The sequence below is a fragment of the Protopterus annectens genome, chromosome 7.part0 (assembly GCF_019279795.1).
Source record: "Protopterus annectens isolate FY-2018-M chromosome 7.part0, PAN1.0, whole genome shotgun sequence".
Classification (NCBI taxonomy): domain Eukaryota; kingdom Metazoa; phylum Chordata; order Ceratodontiformes; family Protopteridae; genus Protopterus; species Protopterus annectens.
In genome coordinates this window covers 1754405774-1754420686 of record NC_056739.1, presented here as the reverse complement: position 1 = coordinate 1754420686, position 14913 = coordinate 1754405774, and the positions used below count along the sequence as shown (strand labels likewise).

The 14913-nt window shown below is 39.2% G+C and overlaps 1 protein-coding gene across 2 annotated transcripts in view; it reads right to left on the bottom strand.

Annotated features, from left to right (window-relative positions):
• The window catches only part of LOC122807225 (alanyl aminopeptidase, membrane), a 1192582-nt gene extending 1178145 nt beyond the window's left edge, over positions 1-14437 (bottom strand). For both annotated transcript variants that reach the window (XM_044078301.1, XM_044078300.1), the window contains exon 1: positions 14303-14437. The gene's annotated coding sequence lies outside the window, so the exon portion shown is untranslated. The remainder of the gene's footprint in view (positions 1-14302) is intronic.
• Positions 14438-14913: the final 476 nt, after the last annotated feature.

Here is a 14913-nt window from a genome sequence, read left to right as displayed (position 1 = left end):
TCCTCTTGTGGGGATGGTGACTAGTTGTTCCATGGCATTTGAGTTTATGAACTCCAGGAATCTTTGGGTTAGAGTGTTAGGGCTTGAGTAGTGTTCCCAGTTTATATTAGGGTAGTTAAAGTCACCTAGTATGATGGTGTTTGGAGATACATTTATCCCCTCAATGTTTTCAGGAAGGCCATGTGAGGTTCCTGAGTTTGAGAGGGTGGCCTGTAACATGCTACAAATTGCAGAGCAGTCTTGCCTATGGTTAATTGCACCTGGATGGTCTCCGATGCATCATCGTTGCCACCAACCTTGAGGTGTGGGTGTCCTTTATGAATATGGACACCCCCTCCTTTCTTGGTGTTGTCCGGATTTTGGGGCGGAGCATGATATGAGGTGAAACCTGTTAGTGCTGGGGTGCTCTCAGGAGCCTTGAACCAGGTTTCTGTCACAGCACAGACATCGATGTTCTCCATATTGAGAAGGGCCTCGAGTCGTGCATCTTGAGATTGAGACTTCTGGCATTGAGCAGCATTACCCTTAGTTTTTTCCTTTTGGTGTTCTAGGGTGGTAGGTTTAGAATTTGAGCCTTGCCTAAAAAGGCACTATGGGGTGGCAAGAGCCTTTGCCAATATCCGGAAGCCCAGGGGTGACAGGTGCAAGCCGTCCCTTGCGAGAAGCAGCGTGGCTTGTCCAGCATGTCATCCCAGGCAGACAGACATTGGATCCCCTTTGAATGACACCAGAATTTAAGCCAATTATTAAAGCTGATCATCTTATCACTGTATTGTGGCATCATTCTAGGTGAAGGTAGGATACTGCTCAAGGTCAGGGTCATACCTGCCTGGGCTACATAATCAGAGAGCTCCTCGATGTCCCTTTTCATGTAGTCCAAGGAGAGTGCGTCTCAGGTCGTTGACACAAGCGTGGACAATGACTGAGTCGTACTTGTACCTGCTGTTGAGAGACCTGAGTGCTTGCGTTATGTGGCGGATTCTAGCGCCTGACAGGCAGCTTACTGTGACCTTCTCTTCACTCAGTCTGGTGGCGGGGCGTCAGTGTGTCTGACTATGGAATCACCAATGACAAGTGTGTCTGGCATTTTGTTTGGCCTTAAGGGCTGTGACTGTTTGACACTCTGACTGTGTGGTCTATGTGTTGCATGTGTTGGGTCGTGAGGTGGTAGTTGTTTGGGTGTCTGCTTTGGTGGCCTCTGCTGTTTTGGTAAATTTTTGATCAGAGCCTCGAGTATGTCTTTGTGTGAGTATGTGTATGATTTGAAGTTGTGATGGTACCATGTGTGACTGGGTATGTATTGTGTGTGGTTACCTTCTCCTCCTGTCTGGTCTTGCCAGTCCTATGTTGAGAGAGCTCAGCCTCCAGTTTGGCCGTATAGTTGCATCTCTGCATGTATTTGTGTTTTGTGGGAGAAGGAGAGGATTGTCTGTGTACATGAGGCAGTTGTAACATTGCCTCAATATTCCCAGGTTCACCAGTTGAGCTGGAGAGGACACTAGCAACTGATCCCTCGACATACTAGAAGTAGTAGATAAAGAGACTTTCAAAGGACTCCGGGGAAGTGGGTTTTAGGCTGGTGGGGTACTATCTATAATAAGAGTGCTTTATCAAGGTGCAAGTACTGTAGGAGTAAGTGCTAGGCTTTACAGATAGAGAATAGTCTACTTGGGAATCAAGTAGAGATGAACTTTTCAGTTATAGGATATGCTGGTTAGATCAGCAGTACAGCTCGAGGAAGGTAGTTTTAAGGGAAAATTGGAAGAGTGGAATTTAGATGGCCCAAATAGTTTAAGCTTGTTTAACGGCCGCTGCTCTTGTGTGCAACAGTGGTAACTCAGCTAAATCAGCTTCTGGCGTTTAAGCGTGTTTTATAACAGGGGCTGAAGGGAGCTAGGAATTGGCCCAAAGCGACCAATGGACTACTAGTTTCTGGCTGAAACTTCACCAAATCAGACAAAAGGCAGCTCAGTGCTTCCCACTCCCACTGGTAAGCAAAGAAACTTCCCTCCTTCCTAATAAGGCAATGGATCAGTAACAGGAACTAAAAACAAAGCCCAGGGATCAGCAACTCTGAAACTGGACTACTCTAGTTCAGTAAGGCGGGAAAACAAGAGATTTTTTGTTTTATTACAGAGACAAGGAAAAAAACAGACAGTAATTGCTGTAAATCGGCTAAGCGCACTTTAGTGTGTAGCCTACAGAAACAATTTGCAACAATTAGTAACTTAAAGTGCAATAAACAGTGTAAAATGCAGAAATCACTTAAAGTAGCAATAAAACAGGCGAAATGCAGTTGCTAGCTTAAATAACAGTGGGAAAGCCACAAAAATACTTATATCTGGTAGAAAGTCACTCTTTTAGCTCTCTGCTGCTTGGATCACTCTGCAGGCCACCACGAGGATCTGTGCTGAGTTGGTACAAGCTGGAAAAGCAGCGTGTTTAAGCGTGTTTTATAGCAGGGGCTGAAAGGACTAGGAATTGGCCCAAAACAACCAATGGACTACTAGTTTCTGGCTGAAACTTCACCAAATCGGACAGAAAGGCTGCTCAGTGCTTCCCACTCCCACTGGTAAGCAAAGAAACTTCCCTCCTCCCTAATAAGGCAATGAATCAGTAACAGGAACTAAAACAAAGCCCAGGGATCAGCAACTCTGAAACTGGGCTACTCTAGTTCAGTAAGGCAGGAAAACAAGAGATTTTTTTTGTTTTATTACAGAGACAAGGAAAAAACAGACAGTAAATGCTATAAATGCTGTAAATCGGCTAGCGCACTTTAGTGTGTAGCCTACAGAAACAATTTGCAACAATTAGTAACTTAAAGTGCAATAAACAGTGTAAAATGCAGAAATCACTTAAAGTAGCAGTAAAACAGGCGAAATGCAGTCGCTAGCTTAAATAACAGTGGGAAAGCCACAAAAATACTTATATCTGGTAGAAAGTCACTCTTTTAGCTCTCTGCTGCTTGGATCACTCTGCAGGCCACCACGAGGATCTGTGCTGAGTTGGTACAAGCTGGAAAAAGCGTGTTTAGCGTGTTTTATAGCAGGGGACTGAAAGGAGCTAGGAATTGGCCCAAAACGACCAATGGACTACTCGTTTCTGGCTGAAACTTCACCAAATCGGACAGAAAGGCTGCTCAGTGCTTCCCACTCCCACTGGTAAGCAAAGGAACTTCCCTCCTCCTAATAAGGCAATGGATCAGTAACAGGAACTAAAAACAAAGCCCAGGGATCAGCAACTCTGAAACTGGACTACTCTAGTTCAGTAAGGCGGGAAAACAAGAGATTTTTTGTTTTATTACAGAGACAAGGAAAAAAACAGACAGTAAATGCTATAAATGCTGTAAATCGGCTAGCGCACTTTAGTGTGTAGCCTACAGAAACAATTTGCAACAATTAGTAACTTAAAGTGCAATAAACAGTGTAAAATGCAGAAATCACTTAAAGTAGCAGTAAAACAGGCGAAATGCAGTCGCTAGCTTAATAACAGTGGGAAAGCCACAAAAATACTTATATCTGGTAAAGTCACTCTTTTAGCTCTCTGCTGCTTGGATCACTCTGCAGGCCACCACGAGGATCTGTGCTGAGTTGGTACAAGCTGGAAAAACCGTGTTTAGCGTGTTTTATAGCAGGGGCTGAAAGAACTAGGAATTGACCCAAAGCGACCAATGGACTACTAGTTTCCGGCTGAAACTTCACGAAATCGGACTGAAAGGCTCCTCAGTGCTTCCCACTCCCACTGGTCAGCAAAGAAACTTCCCTCCTCCTAATAAGGCAATGGATCAGTAACAGGAACTAAAACAAAGCCCAGGGATCAGCAACTCTGAAACTGGACTACTCTAGTTCAGTAAGGCGGAAAACAAGAGATTTTTTGTTTTATTACAGAGACAAGGAAAAAACAGACAGTAAATGCTATAAATGCTGTAAATCGGCTAGCACTTTAGTGTGTAGCCTACAGAAACAATTTGCAACAATTAGTAACTTAAAGTGCAATAAACAGTGTAAAATGCAGAAATCACTTAAAGTAGCAGTAAAACAGGCGAAATGCAGTCGCTAGCTTAATAACAGTGGGAAAGCCACAAAAATACTTATATCTGGTAGAAAGTCACTCTTTTAGCTCTCTGCTGCTTGGATCACTCTGCAGGCCACCACGAGGATCTGTGCTGAGTTGGTACAAGCTGGAAAGCAGCGTGTTTAGCGTGTTTTATAGCAGGGGCTGAAAGAACTAGGAACTGGCCCAAAGCGACCAATGGACTACTAGTTTCTGGCTGAAACTTCACCAAATCGGACAAAAGGCTGCTCAGTGCTTCCACTCCCACTGGTAAGCAAAGAAACTTCCCTCCTTCCTAATAAGGCAATGGATCAGTAACAGGAACTAAAAACAAAGCCCAGGGATCAGCAACTCTGAAACTGGACTACTCTAGTTCAGTAAGGCAGGAAAACAAGAGAATTTTTTTTTTTTTTTTACAGCGACAAGGAAAAAACAGACAGTAAATGCTATAAAAACAATTCACATGCAGTGCAAGCTGGCACACTTGAGTATGTAGCAATATTAGTCCACACACAGTATGAAAAAATGTAATTAAATTAAAAGGACTAAAAGCAAGTGCAGAAAGGGTTTATTAGAGAATCACGGTAAAGAGAAGGGACTGGGAGTGTCCTAGATCAAATCTACAGTGGGGCGGGCACTGCAAAAGCCACCATATTTAAACTACATCCAAGAACAGGGAGGGGGGAAGACAGTTTCAACAGAGCTAGATCTGAGAAATCAGTCCCCAAGTTATAACAACCACAATAAAATGAAGGAAATATACTTAAATCAGCTTATGTCCAGTTGATGTATGCAGACAAATCTCAGTAGCAGCAACTCTACTTAAAATGATTACCAGAGATGTAACCAACACAGGTTTTAAAGTTATCAGAAAACCCCCAAGCTAATTAACACTTAAAGGAATTTCAGAGCAGTTTAACAACTAGTGCAGAGCTTCAGACACACACACAAGACAGTTTCAACAGAGCTAGATATGAGAAATCAGTCCCCAAGTTATAACAACCACAATAAAATGAAGGAAATATACTTAAATCAGCTTATGTCCAGTTGATGTATGCAGACAAATCTCAGTAGCAGCAACTCTACTTAAAATGATTACCAGAGATGTAACCAACACAGGTTTTAAAGTTATCAGAAACCCCCCCAAGCTAATTAACACTTAAAGGAATTTCAGAGCAGTTTAACAACTAGTGCAGAGCTTCAGACACACACACAAGACAGTTTCAACAGAGCTAGATCTGAGAAATCAGTCCCCAAGTTATAACAACCACAATAAAATGAAGGAAATATACTTAAATCAGCTTATGTCCAGTTGATGTATGCAGACAAATCTCAGTAGCAGCAACTCTACTTAAAATGATTACCAGAGATGTAACCAACACAGGTTTTAAAGTTATCAGAAACCCCCCCAAGCTAATTAACACTTAAAGGAATTTCAGAGCAGTTTAACAACTAGTGCAGAGCTTCAGACACACACACAAGACAGTTTCAACAGAGCTAGATATGAGAAATCAGTCCCCAAGTTATAACAACCACAATAAAATGAAGGAAATATACTTAAATCAGCTTATGTCCAGTTGATGTATGCAGACAAATCTCAGTAGCAGCAACTCTACTTAAAATGATTACCAGAGATGTAACCAACACAGGTTTAAAGTTATCAGAAACCCCCCAAGCTAATTAACACTTAAAGGAATTTCAGAGCAGTTTAACAACTGGTGCAGAGCTTCAGACACACACACAAGACAGTTTCAACAGAGCTAGATCTGAGAAATCAGTCCCCAAGTTATAACAACCACAATAAAATGAAGGAAATATACTTAAATCAGCTTATGTCCAGTTGATGTATGCAGACAAATCTCAGTAGCAGCAACTCTACTTCTATATATGTATATATCTATATATATTTACATATATATATATATATATATATATATATATATATATATATATATATATATCTAATATATATCTATGTATATATTTATATATATATATATATATATATATATATATATATATATATATATATATATTTACATATATATATCTATATATATATCTAATATATATCTATATATCTATATAGACACACACACACACACACACACACACACACACACGCAGATATAGATATATATATATATGTATGCACACAAACACACACACACGTATATATATGGATCTAGTTATATGGGCTTACCTGATATTATCAAAAACTCACTTCACTGAACTGCAAAAATATGAGACAACTTTGTTGAAGACTCAATTTTTCGAATGTGCACATCCCGAGTTTTACTCCGGGAAAGGAGACATTTGGCCACCATGGGGAAATTTTCCCTTTTCCCCACTTTAGTGCAATCTCAGAGTTGGTATATTTAGTTAGGGAGGTTGTGGGTGGTGATTCCTCCTACTTTGGTGGGTTTGATATGCTCCAGTGTGTTTTACCTGATGGCCAAGTGTCTTCTTTCCCACAGTAAAGCTCCAGTGATGTGCACATATGAAAAATTGAATCATCTGCAAAGTTGTCTCATCTTTTTGCAGTTCAGTGAAGTGTATTTTTGATAATATCAGGTAGATGCATATATACATACATATAGATAATCTGTGGACATGCAGGCAGAGGCTTCTTGAATATGAAATTTATGAAGCACAAAGAAGACCACAGTATTATTAAGACCCAGACTCATGTGTAAAACACTAGCAATTGACACTCTTATGTATGAACACTAGTGTATGACTGCCAACTGTTGTCCCAGAAAATTGTTTTATAGGTTCATCGGTAGGTTCTAGGCTATTGGCTCTAGGGCCTGTATAAGCCTAGCCAAAAAGGTACCCTGGCTTTCACCACCCAAGAAAATAATTTTCTTGTGCCCCTATCAAGCAGAGCCATAGAAGTGATCCCCAGGATGAATTTTCTATTTCCTATCCAATCATCAAGATTTTTTTGAAAAGTGCTAATGAGGAGCTTTGTTTGACATAGATAGGTAGTTTGTTCCAGAGTATGGGAAGTCTCAAGGACAGGAATCTATCCCTCCAGCATGTTCTGTTTATTGGTTTAGGGCCCTACAGCATGTAGCTCAGAGGGATTGGGATTTCTTTAAGTGGAGCATGTCCAACAGCTCTGGGTTTGACATAGCTTTGTATGTTAGGCAGAGATCACCTCTGAGTAGGTGATATGCAACGGATTAAAGCTGGAGTTTTTTGAGACATTCTGCATAGGGCATCTGTTTGAGACTGGTAATCCTCTTTGTGAGGTACTTCTGCAGCCTTTCCAGTTGTTATAGATGTCTTGTGAGGTACATGCCAAAAGGGGCATTGTACTCTATAATGGGTCTAATGAGTGACGAGTAGAGGGGAACAATGACCTCTTTTTTCCTGGATGAGAAACCTTTTGTGATGAGGTGTGCCATGTAGAAGGATTTTCTGACTACTGTGGTGATGTGATTATCAAAGGAGAGACTACTGTCCACCTGTGTCCCAAGGTCTCTTATCACACTTTCGGTGTTAAGTAGACTACCGCCTATGTGGTAGTTCATGGGTACAGAGTTTTTACCAAAGGGGATGACAATGCACTTTTTGGCATTGAGCTTGAGGTAATGGCTTTGACACCAGGCATATGTCTCAGTGAGGCTCTTTTGTAGGATGTCCACATTATTAGGAGATTCAGTTATGGTGCCTAGTTTGCAGTCATCTGTGAACTTCGTTAGCCAAAGACCTTCTATGTTAACCTGTACTTGAGAGAATTAGATACCAAACAGGAGAGGCCCATGACTGAACCCTGTGGTACTCCACTTGTCACTGGTCTGAAGTCGGATTTGGAATCTGCTACTTTAACAGTGTGGGTTCTGTCAGTGAGCCATTTGGCAACCCATCTCGTGACATAGGGATTTATACCTAGTTTAGTGAGATGATCTATAATTCCAGAGTGGGGGATGCTGTCAAAAGCCTTGGAGAGATCTAGATAGGCTGTGTGAACCACCTTACCCTCGTGTACAGCTCTGGTGACTGCTTCAAAGAAGTCTATCAGGTTTAGGAGACATGAGCTTCCTTTTACAAATCCGAACTGGGTGAGGTCCAGAATTTGGAGATTACCAATGTCTTTGTTTATAAGTTCCATGATGATACATTCCATGGCCTTGCAGACCAGGCTCATCAGGCTAATGGGGCATTATTTCCTGGGGTCCATAGTGGTTCCCCCTTTGTGGAGTTGGATAACCGTCGCTGTGCGCCATTCAGTGGGCACAAAGCCTGAGGTGAGGCTATGATTGAACATGATAGTTAGGTGGGGTGCCAGTTCGTTCTGTAGTGCATGTAGAATGCAGCCTGGGATGTTGTCAGGTCCCATGGATGCTGTGTTCTTGGCTTTGGAGAGTGTGATTACAGGAACTTTGCATTCTTCCTGTATAGAGATGGGCCCTTTAGGGAGTGAGAAGGGGGTAAAGTTAGCACTGAACCAGGATGTTGGCAATATCAATTGATTCTGTATATTTAGTGCCATTGTGCTGTAACTCAGAGCAGATCTGAGTGTTGCCATTGAGATTCTTGACATAGCTGTATGCTTTGTGGTTGTCTTTAGAATCAGTGGCGATTTTATTTTCATAACTAGCTTTGGAGGATTTTATGAGGAATCTCAGCTTCTTACTGAGGCTGACCAGGGACTTCCTCCAATCATGGGATTTTACTCTTTTTTGCAACAGTTTTTTTCTTCTGTTGTAGAGTTTGTTTATGGCAGGGGACCACCAGATTAGCTTCCTTTTTTTTTGGAGGATAGCATCTTGGTTCTGTTAGGGATAGCAGTTATTTCTCCTCTTCTCAATATGGAATGACCTCTGAGTTGATATATATATATATATATATATATATATATATATATATATATATATATATATATATATATATATAAGCATCAGTGGGTGAGAGGTATAGCCCCCCTGTTGGGAGTAGACGTGGGGTTTATTCCCCTTATAAAAATACTTTATTTTTGTGATTTTTTTTTTTTTTATTTATGAATCATGTCTTCATTCCTGTGTTGATGTTGCTCTTTTTTGATTGGAGTCCTGTGAGTAGCTTACAAAACAGCTGAAAGCTTGTCGGGAAGCCATATCATATACTACTACTACTAATAATAATAATGTATTTAACTAAAAAAGTTGCATAGCTTTCTTCTTCTCTCCATCTTCAAGAAGAGTTCTCTTAATTTCATTCAAACTGCCCCAGGCATTACTCAGCTGAGGCAACCTGGGCTAATGGGAAGTTACTGCTTGCTGCTTTGCCTAGTAGTCCTACTGAAGCACTATTTTTGCCTCCAATAATATGGCAGGAGGACCTTTAATAAGGTGCTGTCATCTTATTTTATATTGGGCAGAATGTATAAATCCAAAGCTGTTTAGCAAACAGCTCAGTCTGGTAAGCCAACATTTTTATCAGAAATCAAATTTCTGCACATGCACATTATACATGCCTGGAGTGCTATGTCCTAAAATGGGAAATTCAAGGATTTTAAATAAAAAGACTAAAACACTTTCTAAATCAATTCAAACCATTTCTTCATTTGAAGGAGCTGTACACCAGCAATTCTTTACAATCAGCTGTCCCTCAAATGGATAAACACCTGAAACAAGCAACAATGGTATTAATAGAGTGGTTGATACCAGCATATTCGCACTAAAATGAATTTAGAATGAACTCTTAAAGATGTTCAAAGCAAAATGGCATGATGTAACACCACCAAAGATTTATGGACTGAACTGAACATACACTAAGTAACACCGCATCTCTCTCCAACCAGATCATGGGAAATCAATGTGGTATTTGATAACTGTATAAAATAAGGAACAATTCCATTTCACAATCTGAGAACAAGAGACGAATTCAACTAAAGGGTATTTCATTTGACCTCAGTCTTTTCAAAATCGATGGAATTACTGGTAAAGAAAATACTTAAAAGAATCAGGTGCCCAAAGAAGCCGGAAACACTTTAAAAAAAACATGGTTTATGACACGAAACCACTGCACACAAAAGTTCTAAAATGCAAACAAGTTTTAGAACTTTTGTGTGCAGTGGTTTCATGTAATAAACCGTGGATTTTTAAAAGTGTTTGTTTCCTGCTTCTTTGGGCACCTTTGACTTTTGGTGCTTTTAACGTTAATTTTGAGGATACTTAAAATAATACATACAGGCCACTGAGGTGCAGGCTTCAGAATAGTACTCGTTCATAGCAGGAGGGGTGTATCAGATTTTTTGACCTAGGTAAGTAAACAAGGAAAAAGAGGCTGTAAATAAATTTGTCTAGTTTTTCGCAACAAGTTTCATAACTGCGGTGGTGGTGCTGCAGTAGCGTTGTCGCCTCATAGCAAGACGTTGTCCCATTCGATTCTCAGCTAGGGCGTCTTCTGTGTGGAGGCATATGTGAATGGGGCATGCCTTCATTGAAGGTTGTGCATCAGGGCTGGTAATCCGGTACGTAAAAATCCACTACCAATCATTAGCAGACCGGAGTTCCGCTGTGGCGACCCCTAACCGGGAAAAGCCGAAATACGCAACAATACACAACAAATACACATGAAACAGTTTCATACAAAATCTTATTGTGCGAGTTACATGACCAGTAACGAGGACCCACAATGATGTCCTAGATTAAAACTAACTGCACAACATGACATGTAGAGAGTACTAGTAAATGGAGTCATCCTTACAGGAAAGTAAGTTACAGCTACAGGTTTCAGTTTTGAGACTTGTCTTCTGCAGTGCTTGTACACACAATATTCATGAGAGACTGCAGGGAAAAGTATATCTTTTTTTCAGATGTCACTGGTGTCTGCAGCAGACAAAATCAGTACACAGATGGGGGTATGTTGGATAAAAAGGAACTGTCATTTTAGAGGCCTGTAAAGAAGAGCAGGCAAAGGTATTTGGTAAACAAGTGTCTAGCATGTGGCAATTTTGCCTCTTAGGGGTGTGAGGAAGAAGATGGATGGAAGGAATCTGAGAAAACTCAATTATTACTTTTAGGCAAAGGAATACGAAGCTTGAAAGCAAAAGAAAGAAAGTCTGGTGTTGAAATGAAGAGGGAAATAAGAGGAACAAATAATATAAAAGTATACAATCAATTGTTATGAGGACAAGATAGAGAAGGAAAAAAAAGAGGGTAGAGAGAGGGAGTGGCATATTGTAATATAGGAGTGTAAGAATGAAGTTTGGAACATTGTATGTTTAGCTGGAATGTATTGCTATGTATGGCAACTCGTGAGGGGAAAAGGGGAGGGTTGAATTTTGAATAACAATGAATACAGTATGTCATACTGTATTAGATTTTATGGTGAATGCTGAATAATATCTATATTACATTGTATCGTATTAGATTATGTGTGTTGAATGGCATTGTGTTAAATGCTTATAATATAAAATTTGAATAAAATTATTTAAAAAGGAACTGCAGGGTTATATGACTGGCCAAATGCATAGCATAATAGACTAAATGCAGAATGTACTGGGTGATACACCTAAGTATTAAAAAAGAAAAACTGCAATATAGGAGATGAGATACTAACATCAAAAATATAGAAAGGACTTTGATATTGTAATGTCACACTTTCTAAAGATGGATAGTCAAGGTCAGCCATCAGCAAGAAAAGCAGGAAAGGGAGGGAGCTGATTTTTGCATTGTATTGGGAAAAGATTATCAGCAAAAAGTAGCACTATATTCCTGTGGTAGACAAGAGGCAACACTTCTCCAGTGCTATATGCTAAGCCAAGCTGGAATTCCCTTCCAGAGTCAAACTGTGACAGAATGGAAGTTCTGCAAATGAGGGCAAAAATGGTCACATCAAGAAATTAAAGAAAACTTAAGCATTCTCAGCTGAATTGAGAGGGAGACAATGAACATGTTATAAGTAATTAAGTAACTCTCAGAAACAGTGTTTGGAGGAGGGCATATTTTGGTGAAGTCACTACTCAGAAAAATTAGCATAATTAGAAGACGGAAGGCAAAATGAGTTACGCAGTATGCTGATTCACAGGACTGTTAGCAAACGCATGGAGTTAGCAAATATGTAATCAAAAAACACAAACAAATTCAAGAACACATGGGACAAACATTAAGCATTTGTATGTTATGTAGAAAATGCAGGCATTAGCTAACTAGTAACAGTCGCTCATCTATAATCAGAATAGGGGTGGTCAAGCTGTCCTTATCTGACAGCAAATTCCTTGTGTCTGTGCTTGTTTGTGATTAATGTTCCTTCTTTCCTTTTCAGCTTTTGTTGTCCTAATCTGCATCTACGGTACAACAAATAAACATTAAAATAGATGTGACCATTTAATGGACTATGTCAGGGGGAGTTAAAAAATTTTTTTTTTCAGATGGATGGAAGGAGTGCTTAATTTTTTATGAAATATTTTCCAGGATTTATTCCTCATTTTGAGCACGAGTTCCATCAGCTGTATATAAGTGACAGACAAGTTACTCAGCACTTCCACATTTTCAAATATTATTATTTTATTTATTTATTTATTTACATTTGTTGACTGGGAAAATCAGACTGGACACATGTCCTTTTTCAGCGGAGGCCCAGGGAGAACATCTCCACAATAAAAACAAGAATTAAAAACAACAATTAATTACAAGTTACAAGAAGTATAGGTAGGTTTTGTTTAACAAAAGTAGTAAACAGTTATAGTTCAAAATGAAATTAAGAATTTAGTTAAATGGTACAACACTTATATCATTGGTGCCATAAAGACTAGCAAGTATTTTAATAGCTGAGCTAGCAGCTATTACCCTTGAATAACAGTGGCTAAGATTACAGCTGAGATATGGGTTTACAAGCAATGTATTTGGCTGCAATCCGAGGTAGTTAGAGGGGTAGAAGGAAGGGATTAGAGAGGTTGGGGTAGAGATGTTAGAGAGGCTTGTTACAGGGGCATGCCCAGTGCTCTTTTAGATGAGATTTTAGAGCAGCTTTGAAGTTAGTGTGTGATGACACAGAAGTTATAGTGTGAGGAAGGGTTATTATACAGTTTAATGTCTGAAATGAACAAAGTATGAAGAAAAAACATGATCCAATGTGCTGATATATTTCAGTAACCCTATATTTATAACAGCTATCTATATATTAAGACTATGAAGGATTAAGTCATATTAAGTACTAAGAACTCCTGTTAATATTAAGTGGAAAGTAAAGCAGGTCAAAAGCTCTTCCTTATCCTATTCAGCTTTACTCTTATGTATACATAATTCCGACAAGCTTCATTTCTATTTGAAGCTGTTTACACAATGCTGTTCCAGTGACTATTATAGTAACATAACAAAGTCAGTTGTGAAACGATAGTAACATGAGTATTATGTTATGGTGTTCCTCAGAAACCTTCAGACAGTCACAAGCTGTGAAATCATCTTCAGTTATTTACACGATGAACCAGTCTTCCTGACTTCTTATTTGTAATACTTTCCTCATGTCCTATTCTTTCCTCTTCTCAGAATTTCTATTTTGCATGAATTTCAAGAAACTCAAAACAACATATCAAGCATAAAAAATAGAATATTCTGAATAACTGGTTTTAAGTATGCTGCTGAACTTTCCAAATACAGATTCAGATGTACCAGGTTTGTTGGAAATAAAACAGTACAGACCCAAGAAGTAATGCAACTCTCCCACATTGTCCCCATCATCCACAGCTACAGAAAGAAAAATCTCTACAGGATAAAGTCTTTAAGAAAGGCAACTGAAAAAACAATATACTAATGACAGCTTGTAACTGTTTTAGAATGATAAGCACACTAATACCTAGCAAAAAAAAAAGTATGTAACAATAACTTTCTGCTGTGCAGCGCTGTTTACTGATTTCATTTGCATGTGCCCAGGTCTTGAAGCACTTTTTTTTTATTTCTGCAAATGTTACTTTCAAAAGATTGCTTGTGTTATCTGTTGTTCAGTATTTGTTTTTGCAGTACTGGCTATAAGTTAGTTTATGTTATAATAGCATAGTCACAACTTCACTATTATGCTGACAATCAAATTCCATTCTATAGTGAAAATTATCATTTAAAGATTTCAAGAGATAAGATATGCATGAAACATTTCAGGCATGCACAGAAACAGTTACCATCCCCCCCCTCACTGTTCCCCTTTCCTTTCATACCTCTATGAGGCACCATAGTCAACGTTTAACAGAAGCAGACACGAGAAGCTTAAAAACCTAAAACTTTACATACCATTAAAGTTAGAAATGCAGTTTATCACTTACCTTTCTCTGGAGAGTTGTAAGTTTTTCTTCCTCAACAGCTATGGAAAGCATGTGGAAAAAATGAAAAGGTTTGTGAATATTTCAGTTCCTGACTGTTAAAAAAGTCAGCAGACTGAAGTGATGGAGGATGAATTATGAATGAATTACTTTTCTGCACCCCTTCATATGAACACACCCAGACTGAATCATATGGTCTTCCTAAAGGGATAGTTCCAGGATTAGAAAGATTTAAATATCTGAGCTGTAAATGAATACTTTATACAGACATGTAAAGTTAAATTACTAAGAGAATATTGATTGTTATTTCTGACTTCATCTGCAGTTTTTAGCACTGAATGTTTAGAATAGCATAGCTGTACTTTGTGTGTGTGTGTGTGTGTGTGTGTGTGTGTGTGTGTGTGTGTGTGTGTGTGTGTGTGTGTGTGTGTGTGTGTGTGTGTATGTGTGTGTGTGCAGGGTTGTTTTCTGTACATGTACTTGTGGAGGGTGTATATGACATGAGCCTGCATACTCATGCCTAACCATCACCACAATGCATTTCCCAATATTTGCTATTTTTTACATAAATATCTGAAGTTTAAATGGACTCTCATTGTTCATAATATCTTACT